General features: G+C 47.1%; 1 pseudogene; it reads right to left on the bottom strand.

The window, feature by feature from the left end:
- LOC112625448 lies at positions 1–12,517 on the bottom strand (annotated as a pseudogene).
- Between the last annotated feature and the right edge of the window lie 1,274 nt (positions 12,518–13,791).

The following is a 13,791-nucleotide window of genomic DNA, read 5'->3' as shown; positions in this document are numbered from 1 at the left end:
TCACGAAGATACAGACTCAGAGGAATGGGGACTGTAGAGGCCTACATCATGGGAAGGGGGCAAAGGGCTCTCCCAGCCCCTACCAGAGGCCATGAGGAAGGATGTTTGATCTAAGTCAGGGGCCTCATAGTCACTCTTGTTGTATAGAGCTATAGAGAAGGATTTGTAGACAAGGGCACTAGGCACTGGGGACCTGTTGTGGTGCCAGGTGGGCAATTCAGCTCTTGACCTGGTCAGAGACACCTCTCCCTGCACCTCCTCAGTCATGATGAAGTTCTTGTCCCCTGCCAGGACCTTGAAGGGGAGGTAATGACCTGGCTGTGTCTACGTTAGTGGTCTCCCAAGACCTGAAGTTGATGAAGGCTTGGGAGGCCACAAGGCTGCTATGGTTGCAGTCAACCACACTCATGATACAATTGAACTCCGCATTGCTCTGCTGCTATTCTCCACATTGTAGCCCAAGTTGATGAAGCAGGCCTTGACCTCCTTCAGCCCCAGCACCCTGCCACGGCTCTTGTCAGTGTGGCTGAAGGACATCTGAAACTCTTGCATCTGCTGTTGGCCAGTGCCCTTGGTGTTGCAGGTAAGGATCTGGTTCTTGACCTCACTGATGATGCAGCCAATGGTGGTGAGCAGCTGCTCCCAGCCATGCGGATGTGTTCCACGATGCAGCTGATATGCTTGTTGTTGAAGATGAAGACCTCCTGGAGGAGCTGGTGCTCTGCTTCAGCAGGTCCAGGTTCAGCTTGTGGCCCACGATACTTTGCTCATATTGCTTCAGGTTTAGCTGGTCCTCTGGGGTCTCCTTCATCCTGATGGACATATACCCAATTTCCTCCATCTTGGTTTGGATCCAGGTTCCCATGACATTGGCCTGGCTGGAGAACTGGTGGTGGAGGTGCTCGTTGGACTGCTGCTTGCTCTGCTCCTCCAGAGGGACATAATCCTGCTTTGGCACCAGCTGCTGCACCTTTGCCCACCGGGAGTGGATGATCTGGGTGGGGTTGGGGGAGATGACAGTGGTGTAGGGGTTGCTGCCTGACAGCTTGGTATGTTTGCTCTCTGTGATCCTCTGGGCCTCCTTGTGGGTGGCCAGGATAGCCTCCCTATCAGTATCTGGCAGGTTCAACTTTTGGCTGTGGGCTGAGATCAATCTTCTCGGTAGCGTAGATGATGAACGTGTCCTGGAGCTCCTCCACGGCACTCTCCATCCAGTTGTAGAAGGCGCTGCCCACTTGGCATACTCCAGGTGCAGATAATCAGTGGCCTCCAGCTGCTTCTTCATTTTCTCCAGAGCTTCCCTGTGACTGTGGGTCAGAGAGCACAGGGTTTCCCACTGCTCGTAAATCTTCCGGCACTGGGCATTGACGCCGTGGGAGTCACAGTAATCCAGCTCGTTGAGTTCCTGGGCAATGTTCTTTATGATATTGTGAAATATCTATTTGGTCTTTGATCCTGCTTCCTGGCATACAATGACTAGAAAATCATTAGAATTTCCGAAACCATGTCTTTTTGTATGCTGATGAGTGGATGGATGACTGGCAGCCCCTAGGGAGCTTCAGGATGGAGGCTGGCCACCAGAGAGACCAAGGCATAATTAGAGGGTTGGGAATTTCAGCCCCACTGCCCAACCCCTGAGAAGGGAAGAGGGGCTGAAGATTAAGTTGATCAGCAATAGCCAGTGATTTAACTAATCATGCCTATATAATGAAGCCTCCATAAACCCCTCGAAGGACAGCGTTCACAGAGCTTCTGGAGAGCTGAACACATGGAGGTTCCTGAAGAGTGGCGTCCCCAGAGAGGTCATGGAAGCCCCAAGTCCCCTTTCCCACACCTTGCCCTATGCATCTCTTTATCTGTATCCTTTGTGGTATCCTGTGTAATAAACAAGCCAACGTAAGTAAAGTGTTTTTCTGAGTTCTGTGAGCTGCTCTAGCAAATTAATGGAACCCAAGTAGGGGGTAGCAGGATCCCCAGTTTATAGCCAGTTGGTCTGAAGCACAGGCAAAAATAATTGGGCTTGTGATTAGCATCTGAAGTGGAGGCAGTCTTGTAGGACTGAGCCCTTACCCTGTGGGATCTGACACTATCTCCAGGTAGATAACCGTCAGAATTGAATTGAACTGGAGGACAACCAGCTGGTGTCTGCTGCAGATTTGATTGCTTGTTCGGTGGGTGGGGAAAACCCCACACACATTTGGTCACAGAAGCATTCTGGGTTGTGTGAGAGCAGAGGAAAAATCGTTTGAGTTTTTTCCACTCTTAGAGCCTCAATCAGCTCCACAAAGTCCTGGTGTATGGCCAGGTCACTTTCGAAGGCTTCGTGGTTGTGGATTAGGGCTTTGATGTCTGATAGGGTGGCCATCTCCTAGTCCCGCTGCTTAAGCCTGGCTTCCTTCTCATGGGTCCAGGCCTCATGGATGGAGATCTTCTGCTAGAACTTCTCTGCCAGGTGGTCGAGCTGCTCCAGCTTGTGGATATCATTCAGCAGCAACTCCTCAGTGAGCCGAGATCGCGCCACTGCACTCCAGCTTGGGCGACAGAGCGAGAATCTGTCTCAAAAACAAAACAAAAAAAAAAAAAAACCCGGCTGGGCGCAGTGGCTCACACCTGTAATCCCGACACTTTGGGAGGCTGAGGTGGGCAGATCACCTGAGGTTGGGAGTTCGAGACCAGCCTGACCAACACAATGAAACCCCGTCTCTACTAAAAATACAAAATTAGCGAGGCATAGTGGTGCTTGCCTGTAATCGCAGCTACTCAGGAGGCTAAGGCTGGAGAATTGCTTGAGTCCAAGAGGCGGAGGTTGCAGTGAACCGAGGTTGCACCATTGCACTCCAGCCTGTGAGACAGAGCAAGACTTTATCTTAAAAAAAAAAAAAAAAAAAAATTACAGTGTTAGTTTAGTGATAATGATTTTCTTTTAGCTACTGTTTGTACTATATACTGTTTGTATGTTTGTTTGTTTGTTTACAACCTTTGCTTTAACATATCTGTATCCTTATGTGGAAATTTCTTTTCTTTCTTTTCTTGAGATGGAGTTTCACTCTTGTTGCCCAGGCTGGAGTGCAATGGCATGGTCTTGGCTCACCACAACCTCCTCCCACTGGGCTCAAGTGATTCTGCTGCCTCAGCCTGCCGAGTAGCTGGGATTACAGGCGCATACCACCATGCTTGGCTAATTTTGTATTTTTAGTAGATATGGGGTTTCTGCATGTTGGTCAGGCTGACCTGACTCCTGATCTCAGGTGATCTGCCCACCTTGGCTTCCCAAAGTGCTGGGATTACAGGCATGAGTCACTGTGCCCGGCTATGTGTAAGTTTTTTAAAGCAGTATAAAGTTGCTGTTTAAAACCCAATCTGGGCCAGGTGTGGTGGCTCATGCCTATAATCCCAGCACTTTGGGAGGCTGAGGCAAGTGGATCACTTGAGCTCAGGAGCTCAAGACCAGTCTGGGCAACATGGTGAAACCTCATCTCTACCAAAAAAAGAAAAATACAGAAATTAGCTGGGCATGATGGCATATGCCTGTAGCCCCAGCTACTTCGGAGACTGGGGTGTGAGGATCACTCAAGTCCAGGAGGCAGAGGTTGCAGGGAGCTGTGATCATGCCACTGAACTCCAGCCTGGGTAACAGAATGAGACCTTATCTAAAAGAAAAAAAAAACAAAAAACCCAAAACAAAAATCCAGTCTGGGCTGGCCATGGTGGCTCTCCCCTATAATCCCAGTGCTTTGGGAGGCTGAGGCAGAAGGATTGCTTGAGGCCAGCAGTTTGAGAGCAGCCTGGACAACATAGCAAGACCCTGACTCTACAAATTTTTTTTTTAAGAATTAGCCAGGTGCAGTGGCACATGCCTGTAGTCCTAGCTATTTTGGAGGCTAAGGTGGGAGGATTGCTTGAGCCTAGGAGGTTGAGGCTGCAGTGAACTATGATTGCACCACTGCACTCCAGCCTGGGCAACAGAACAAGATCCTGTCTCTAAGAAATATTTTGAATATTAAAAAATAAAAATAATAAATAAATTAGAAACTCAACCTGACTATCTTTGTTTTTATTTTATTTTATTTGGTTTGGTTTTAGTTTCTGAGACAGGGTCTCACTCTCACCCAGGCTGCAGTGCAATGTCACAATCAAGGCTCACTGCAGCCTCACCTTCCCAGGCTCAAATGATCTTCCTACCTCAGCCTCTCAAGCAGCTGGGGCCACAGGTGTGCATCACCATGCCCCAGCTAGTTTTTGTATTCGTTTGCAGAGATGGGGTTTCATCATATTGTCCAGGCTGGTCTCTACCTCCTGGGCTCAAGTGACCCTCCTGCGTCAGCCTCCCAGAGTGCTGGGATTACAGGCATGAGCTACAGCACCCGGCCCAATCTTTGTTTTAAAATAGGAATATTTAGGGGTTGGGTGTGGTGGCTTACTCCTGTAATCCCAGCACTTTGGGAGGCTGAGATGGGCAGATGATGAGGTCAGGAGTTCAAGGCCAGCCTGGACAACATGGTGAAACTCTGTCTCTACTAAAAATTACAAAAATTAGCTGGGCAATGTGGTGCGTGCCTGTAATCCCAGCTACTCGGGAGGCTGAGGAAACAGTATTGCTTAAATTCGGGAGGCGGAGGTTGCAGTGAGTGGAGATCATGCCATTGTACTCTAGCCTGGGCGGCAGAGCAAGGCTCCATCTAAAAATAAATAAATAAAAGGAATATTCAGTCCATTTATATTTAAAATAGTTATTTATACATCTGAGTTTCAAGATATCCTAGTATTTGTATTCTATCTCTCCCACATGTTCGATGTTCCTTTTTTCCTCTCTTCTAGATATTTTTTGATTATTTTTATTATTCCAAATGTTTCTACATTAGCTTGTTAGTAACATATTTTTGTTACTATTTTTCCATGATTACCATGGTAATTACAGCATGCATCCTTGACTTGCTAAAGTTTAACATAAATAATTCTTTTACCACTTCATAGACAATGCAAGTACCTTAAAATACTTTAACTCCATTTATCTGCTCCCACACTGTGTGCTATTTTTGTGATGTGTTTTAATTCTACGTGCATTTAGAACTTCACATGACATTATCACTTTATAGTTATTGTTCATTTATTTTTACCCACATATTTACTTTCTTTTGATCTTATTTTTTTTCCTGGATGTTCGTAATTCTTTTTGAGTTTCTTTTTTTTTTGAGACGGAGTCTCGCTCTGTTGCCCAGGCTGGAGTGCAGTGGCCGGATCTCAGCTCACTGCAAGCTTTGCCTCCCAGGTCTCTTGCCTCAGCCTCCTGAGTAGCTGGGACTACAGGCGCCCGCCACCTCGCCTGGCTAGTTTTTTTTTTTGTATTTTTTTAGTAGAGACGGGGTTTCACCGTGTTAGCCAGGCTGGTCTCGATCTCCTGACCTCATGATCCGCCTGTCTCGGCCTCCCAAAGTGCTGGGATTACAGGCTTGAGCCACCGCGCCCGGCTTGAGTTTCTTTTTAAAAATCGCCTTTAGTATGCCTTTAGTGTGGATCTGTGAAGAATTTTGACTGTCATAAAACATACTTATTTTACCTTTGTTTTTGAAGAATATTTTCACTGAGTATAGCATTTTAGATTGATACTTTCTTTTAGCACTTTAAAGATGCCATTCCATCATCTTCTGGATTTTATCATTTATATGAAAGAGTCAGTTGTCAGTCTTTTCACTTTATTTCATTTTATTTTCGAGACAGATCTTGTTCTGTCTCCCAGTCTGGAATGCAGTGGCATGATCACAGCTCACTACAGTCTTGACCTCCCAGGCTCAAATGATTCTCCTCCCACCTCAACCTTCTGAGTAGCTAGGATGACAGGGGCATGCCACTATGCCTGGTTAATTTTTCCATTTTTAGTGGAGATGGGATTTCACCATGTTGCCCAGGCTGGTCTCAAACTGCTGGGCTCAAGTGATCCTCCTATCTCAGCCTCCCAAAGTGTTGAGATGACAGGCATGAGCCACTGTGCCTGGCCTCAGCCCTTTTTTCAAAAAATTGAGACAGTCTTGCTCTGTTGCCCAGGCTGGAGTACAGTGGTGCGATCCTAGCTTACCGTAGCCTCAACCTGCTGGGTCAAGTGATCCCCCACTACAACTTCCTGAGTAGCTGGGACTACAGGTGCACACCATCATGCCTGGCTAATTTTTGTATTTTTTTGTAGAGATGGGGTCTTGCCTAGGCTGCTCTTGAGCTCCTGGCCTCAACTGATCCTTCTGCCTTGGCCTTCCAAAGTGCTGGGATTACAGGCATGAGCAACCATGCCTGGCCGAAGTTTTGTGTGTGTGTGTGTGTGTGTGTGTGTGTGTGTGTGTGTGTGTGTGGAGGGGGGTGTTGTTGTTGTTGTTTCATTTGTTTGTTTGTTTGTTTGTTTTTAAGACAGAGTCTTACTCTATCGACCAGGCTGGAGTGCAGTGGTGCACTCTTGGCTCACTGCAACCTCCGCTTTCCGGGTTCAAATGATCCTCCTGCCTCATCCTCTCGAATAACTGGGACTACAGGCACGTGCCACCACGCCTGGCTAATTTTTGTATATTTAGTAGAGATGGGGTTTTGCCATGTTGGCCAGGCTGGTCTTGAACTCCTGACCTCAGGTGATCCACCCACCTTGGCCTCCCAAAGTGCTGGTATTACAGGCGTGAGCCACCGCACTCTGCCATTGTCAGTCTTTTTTTTTTTTTTTTGAGATGGAGTCTCGCTCTGTCGCCCAGGCCGGAGTGCAGTGGCACAATCTCGGCTAACTGCAAACTCCGCCTCCCGGGTTCACGCCATTCTCCTACCTCAGCCTCCCGAGTAACTGGGACTATAGGCATGTGCCACCATACCTGGCTAATTTTTTGTATTTTTAGTAGAGACACGGTTTCACTACGGTCTTGATCTCCTGACCTCGTGATCCGCCCGCCTCCGCCTCCCAAAGGGCTGGGATTACAGGCGTGAGCCAGCACGCCTGGCCCATTGTCAGTCTTAATGTTGTTCCTTTGAAGGTAATGTGTGTGTCTCTCTCTCTAATTGCTTTTAATATTTTTTCTTTGTCTTTGGTTTTCAGCAGTTCTCTTATGAAGTGCTTAAATACAGTTTTTGGTCGAGCACGGTGGCTCATGCTTATAATCTCAGCACTTTGGGAGGCCGAGGTGGGCAGATCACTTGAGGTCAGGAGTTTGAGACCAACCTGGCCAGCATGGCAAAACCCTGTCTCTAATAAAAATATAAAAATTAGCTGGGCGTGGTGACACGTGCCTGTAATCCCAGCCACTCGGGAGGCTGAGGCAGGAGGATTGCTCGAACCCAGGAGGCAGAGGTTGCAGTGAGCCGAGATCACACCACTACACTCTAGCCTGGGTGATACAGCGAGACTCTGTCAAAAAAAAAAAAAAAAAGAAGTAATTTTTTTTGCATTTATCCTGCTTGGGATTGATAATGCTTCTTGAGTATGTGTCTTGATATCTTTCATCAATTTTGGAAAATTTTCAAATACTCTCTCTTCAAATAGTACTTCTTTCCTATTTTCCTCTTTCTTCTCTTTCTAGGACTCTAATTCCATGTAGTTAGGCCTTTTTGGCATGGCCCATATGTCTCTTTCTCTCTTATCTATATTTTCAATTCTTTTCTCTCTTCCCATACTGGATATTTTATGCTGAAACTATATTCCATATCATTAATCCTAGAATCAGCTGTGTCTAACCTGCTATCAGTTCCATCTACTATACTAAATTCAACTACTATATTTTTCCGTTCTAGGATTTCAATTGCATTCCTTTTTAGAGTATCCAGGTTTGGTGATTTTGCACTCTACCACAATTCCAATGCAAAATCTTACTGTTCTACACAGATCTACTCCCATCCTATTGTATCAACCAATAAAATCTCATTTTTGTTTAAGCCAGTTTTATTTGGTTTCCTGTTAAACACAACTGAAAAATCTTAACTGCCATTGCTGAGATATCCCCCTTCATGATGTTGTAATGGCAGGCAGCAGCTCCCGGTGTCAGATGCAGACATGACATCCAGAGAAGAAGTGGAATGCTGCCTGTCATCCATCTCTGTTTATTAGGAGTGAAAACCTTTCCTATAATTTCTGATTCAGAAGGCCAGGGTTGTAATCACACGCTACATGGAATGGGATGGGAGTGATTAGCAAATAGCAATCTTTACTTATCCCTGAACTTGGGGGGAGGATCATCTTTTGCTAGCAAACAGCTACAGTAGAAGAACATCCAAATAAAACTGAGACTCTGGCAGCAATATAAAATATGAAAGGGGAAAGCTATTGGGCAAATAATCAACAGCGTTTACCATACTAATAGATGTATTAATTTTCTGTAAAGTTGTGTGTGTGTGTAGAAAATATCAGGAATTGTACATATCAGTCTTTAACAGGATTTAAATTTGGGAGGGGGACTATCTGGAATGGAAAGGATGAATATTTTTACCTATACAATTTTCATTAGTTTGTATTACTTTGGTGATTTAAATTTAAAAGAACTGCAATCTAAAAATGGGCTGCTTCCATCTAGAATAAAAATATAGAGTCAGAAGGCTGGATATGGTGGTTCACATCTGTAATCCCAACGCTTTAGGAGGTTGGGGCAGGAGGATCACTTTAGGCTGGACTTTGAGACCAGCCTGGGGAACATAGTGATACCCTGTCTCTACAAAAGAAAAAATAAAAAGAGTTATGAGCATGGTGTTGCGTGCCTGTAGTCCTAGCTACCCAGGAGGTTGGAGGATTGCTTGAGCCCAGGAGGTTGAGGCTGCAGTGAGCTATGATCGCACCACTGCACTCCAGCTTGGGCAACAGAGTGCTTGTCTCTAATACATACATAAATATATGTATGTCTGTGTATGTGTGTGTGTTGTGTGTATATGTGTGTGTGTGTGTATCTGTGTGTGTGTGTATGTATATATGCATTAGGGAGAAAGAGAGAGAAAGAGAGTCAGAGAAGCACATGTTTGTATATTCCAGTCCCAGTCCTGGCCCCTACACAGTTACTCAGGTGCCAATAGCAGGTTTGTCCCTTCTGGGGATTTGGAGGAACAAGGCTATCAGAGCCTGATGCCATCAAATATTTAAACCATTCACCTCCCTCCCCTCCCACTCTCAAAGTTGTCTTCACATCATAAATTGGCTTCCAGGACATGTTTTCCTACAGGGAAAGAATGTGCTGGACATGCCATTGTGAGCATTCTGTCCCCCTTGGCAGTTCCATTTCTCATCATAAATTAATACATTGCTTCTCTGGCTCAGATAGCAGGATAGGAGCTGGGTTAGTAGGATCTACTTTCCATTCCCCAATAGATAGATTCTCTCTTAATGCTGTTAAAGTCAAGTTCATAAGCCTGGACCATGATGAATTCAAAGTAAATGTCACCTCTGATGCCACTTGGCAGCTGGCCAGCCAACCTGCCCTGATGACATTCCTGTCTCTTCAAGCACATTTCTTTCAGACTCCTGTGCTTTCTAGCCACATTCACCTCAACCAGCTGTCTCTTTCTTTCTCTCTCATTCTGTCTTTTCCTTTACGACTCTCTCTCTCTAATTATATATATATATATACACACATATATATATGTATATATATATCTTTCTGTCTTCCTACCTCACCACTTAACCTTCCTTTATCCCTTCTTTTCCTTTTTTTTTTTTTCTTTTTTTTTTGAGATGGAGTGTCTCTCTTTTTTGCCCAGGCTGGAGTGCAATGGCATGATCTCGGCTCACAGCAACCTCCGCCTCCCAGGTTCAAGCAATTCTCCTGCCTCGGCCTCCTGAGTAGCTAGGACTACAGGCACACACCACCGCATCCAGCTATTTTGCATTTTTAGTAGAGATGGAGTTTCACTATGTTGGTCAGACTGGTCTTGAACTCCTGACCTCAGATGATCCACTCACCTCGGCCTCCCAAAGTGCTGGGGTTACAGGTGTGAGCCACCATGCCCAGACTTCTTTTCCTTTTTCCTTCTGTTTTTTTTTTTTAACCCTAATTAACCATGGAGTTGATTAATAATATATACCAGAGCTACGTGCCAAGCACAGAGCTGGGCCATATGTAAAAATTATATTCTGACCTCACAATAACTCTGAAAGGTGTTTTTGTTCCTATTTTACACAGAAAGAAGTGGAGGCTCATAAACGGTAAGTAGTTGTGTTTCATAATCTTAAAGGTTTTCTCTGCTTAATTTTCAAAATTAGTAAATTAAATGCTCTATGCTTCCTTTAGCCAAGAAAATACAATTGAGGCCAGGCGTGGTGGCTCACACTTATAATCCCAGCACTTTGGGAGGCTGAGGCAGGTGGATCACTTGAGGTCAGGAGTTTGAGACCAGCCTGGACCACATGGCAAAATCCTGTCTCTACTAAAACCACAAAATTAGCCAGGTATGGTGGTGTGCACCTGTAGTCCCAGCTACTTGGGAGGCTGAGGCAGGAGAATTGCTTGAACCTGGGAGGTGGAGGTTGCAGTGAACCAAGATCGGGCCATTGCACTCCAGCCTGGGCAAAAAAGAGAGACACTCCATCTCAAAAAAAAAAAAAAAAAAAGATGACCTTTTGAACAATAAAGCTCCCACTGCTCTTTGCCTCTCCCCGTCCTTCTTTCTGAGAGTGGGACTTGACCCTGATTCCTCTGACACAATCTTAAACTTCTTTATAGAGGAGATAACCTTCTCTGTCCAGTCAGGCTCACCATACTTTCTGTATCTGTGCAAAAGGAAGAGGTCAAATCTTCAGCCTCTAGATTAGTAACTTTCAGTAACTTGGAGATGGAGGTTGTGGTAACATTAAATCTGCTCCCTGGAAGGTCACTTTTTATTATTTTGGGTGCTTAATTAAGTTGCTCAGCCACATCAAGTGTCCTCCCCCACGATCCTAGAAGATAGTGAGGTAGAAGTAGAGAGGAGTATCTCTTCCAGCCTACTTCAGTAGAAGTCTGAGAGGAGCAAAAGAGAAAACAAGATGTTTCTGGGTGGGTTCCAGGCCCCTCCACTCTTCTGCAAGGGAGTGAAGGCTGTTTATCTCCTGAAGACATGAATTGTCGGATTTTGGTTATAGGCTGGAGGAGTAGAAGCCACCACTGTATATTCTTAGCTAAAGGAAATATAAAGCATTTAATTTACTAATTTTGAAAATTAAGCAGAGAAAATCTTTAAGATTATGAAGCAAAACTACTTACCCTTTATGATCCTGCCAAGGATCAGAACATGGCAGCAGAGAAGTCCCAGGTCCAGCTGAGTGTCCAGACCCTGTTGGATTCAGCACCATGGATAGAAAGCCCAAAGCTGGCTGGAGGGCTGAGGGTTCAACGCCAGGGACAGATACCACTCCCTGCCCCCACCCCCAAATTTCACCAGTCTCCACTGCTATTCCTGGGAGGAACCTAACTCTAGCCATTAGTTAACTGGCCCCCAGCACTTAAATGTCCCGATAAACAATGGGTTGGTTTCCTTCTAAGGCCCTCCGGAATTTTACTGAGCTGTCTGTTCTGCAGCTTCCTGATAGAGTGGGGTCCGCCTTAGAGCAACTCTTATTAAGATCCAGCTGATTTGCATATATCTGCATTCACTGGGGCTTCTCCATTCTGGTTTTGTTATAAATGAATTGCTCAGAGGAAGAAAGGGAAGGATTATTTCACGACTTTTCGTCCTCTTCTTTCCCCCTATTCCTAGGGTCTCCGTCTGGAAATTCACCCCAGATGCCTGAAGGTGTGTATGGTGGAAGAGGGTAGAAACCAGACTCCAACAGTCAGATGTTTGCCAGAGCATCCTATGTAGATTTCCCTGGGTAATTTCCCCCATCTGCTTGGTTTCTGAAAGGTCCTTCTCAGGTTCAGAGGAAGTCTGTATTTTGTTTTAGCACCTAGGGTCAGAACCTCTGGGTTGAAGTCCCTGGAGCTTCAGTAAGAAACCCTGACTAGTGCCTTAGAGCCTGCTAAGGGGATGGCACCCGGTTCTAAAGAGGAGTGAGGGATGGTGGAATGAGGACTCATTTTGAAATGAAAGGAGTCCCGGGTCTCTAAGCAGCTTCTAAAAATACCATCTCCCAGAGCTGGAGGGAGGGGGAGGGGAGAAATCGAGCGTGAGGAGAATGAAGATGGAAAGGAGGTGGCAGTGTGAGAACCCTTCCTCAGGTAGGTCTGGTTTTAGAGGTTCCACCTGCATCCAAGGACTGGAGGGATGCCACACCTCCTTCTGCTTCCTCAGCGGGCTTGTCTCCCGTAGTGTCCAAGCCACAGCCTCTCCTGATGACTTTTCTTTCTGCAGGTAAAGAAGACCAATTCCTCCCACCTACTCCTCCTATTGCTACTGTCCAGCAAGTATGTCTGAATGAGCACGTGTGCATTTACTCACACACATACACACGAACACACGCAGAAATGGCACATGAAAGCAGGTTGTAAATGGCCAGTGATCTACGATGCCAGGAATCCTCCTTACACTCGGTATTCAAAGAGGTATGGACTGTGGCAGAGACAGAGTGGTTCACCAGGGCATCTGCAGCACAGAGCATGGCGCCCAGTGAGGGCTGGGTGGAGGGGTGAGGGATACATATATGCAAAAGCACAGACACTCAGACCGCAGGGGCCAAGTAGTCACAGGATTCACATTCACTCTCGAGGCTTCTTAGGCTATGTTCGCTTCTAAATAGAGAGGGGGTGGGTGCCCCAAGAAAAGAGCTCGGAAAAGCCACGAGGTGGGTGGAGCTTTCTCCCCTCAAGTTCAGCCCAGATGGTGGCGCTCAGTAGCCGCCTCCCTCGTCCTGGAGGGCCCCAGCCCTTCCCACCACCAAAGTGTTAAACCCTCAGCTTGCACATAAATGACCTTCACTAGACAGAGGTCGTGTTCCACGTTTTCTTGCGGCTTCTTCAGTGCCGGCTGAACTCTTCCAGGATTGCTCCGCCTCTCTCGCAGGAATCTCCAATTCCTGGCGGCTGTGCTGTTCACTAGTCCCCTGGGGTGGGCGGAGTGGGGTGATCAAAGAGGCGAACCCCCGACTCTGAGCAGACTGAGGACAGGGGTGGTTGTGAGGTGTGCTGCTTGTGTCTTGACAGCAGGAGCAAGAACCTGAGGAACAGACCGTTCATGCAAAACCACCACCGCCCCCATCCCAGCGTCCACATGGTTTCCCAGCCTCGGCAGCGCGCTGGTAGGGCGGGACCCCGTCCCTCACTTTGCTCTCCTTTCCGGAGCAGCTCCCGGGTTCGGGTTCGGCCCCTCCTTCCTAACGCTGTGTGTGTGTGTGTGTGTGTGTGTGTGTGTGTATGTGATGAGGGCGGGAAGAGAAAGGGGAGGGATGAGCCAGGAGACACCAGGAGCCTCAGACATAGGAACAGACCTAGGGCAGGGAGATAGGAGAGCTCCCCAGAGCTTGGGGTCAGGACATAAAGCTTCAAAACCCTCAAGTCCTGGGAACAAGGGAGCTTCCAGGCTAGCTCAGAGGCTGCAAGTGTCGCTGCCTCCCCGAGGGTCGCCCCTCTTTAAGCCAAGCCCACGTTGCCTGCCTACTTCTCAGGAATGAGGAGCTAAGGTTTAGCGCTCTGGGCCACCGACGCCAGCTCATCCCCCTCGCTCAAAAGCCCCGCCAGCTCCCACGGCTGCCCCACCCCCCACGGTTTGGGGATCTGCGGGACCCCTTCCTTTCCCCACCAGCTGGGTGTTCCGCCCCTGGCCTATGAAACTCCACCTTCCCACCCTCTGCTGGCGGGGATTGGTGGGCATCCCGCGGCGGTGCCTAGTGATTGGTCCCCATGGATGATGGCGAGCGGCGAGACCCCGCCCCCAGCT

Source organism: Theropithecus gelada, chromosome 1 (genome assembly GCF_003255815.1).
Source record: "Theropithecus gelada isolate Dixy chromosome 1, Tgel_1.0, whole genome shotgun sequence".
In the NCBI taxonomy this organism is placed as follows: domain Eukaryota; kingdom Metazoa; phylum Chordata; class Mammalia; order Primates; family Cercopithecidae; genus Theropithecus; species Theropithecus gelada.
This window is presented reverse-complemented; position numbering and strand designations above follow the sequence as displayed.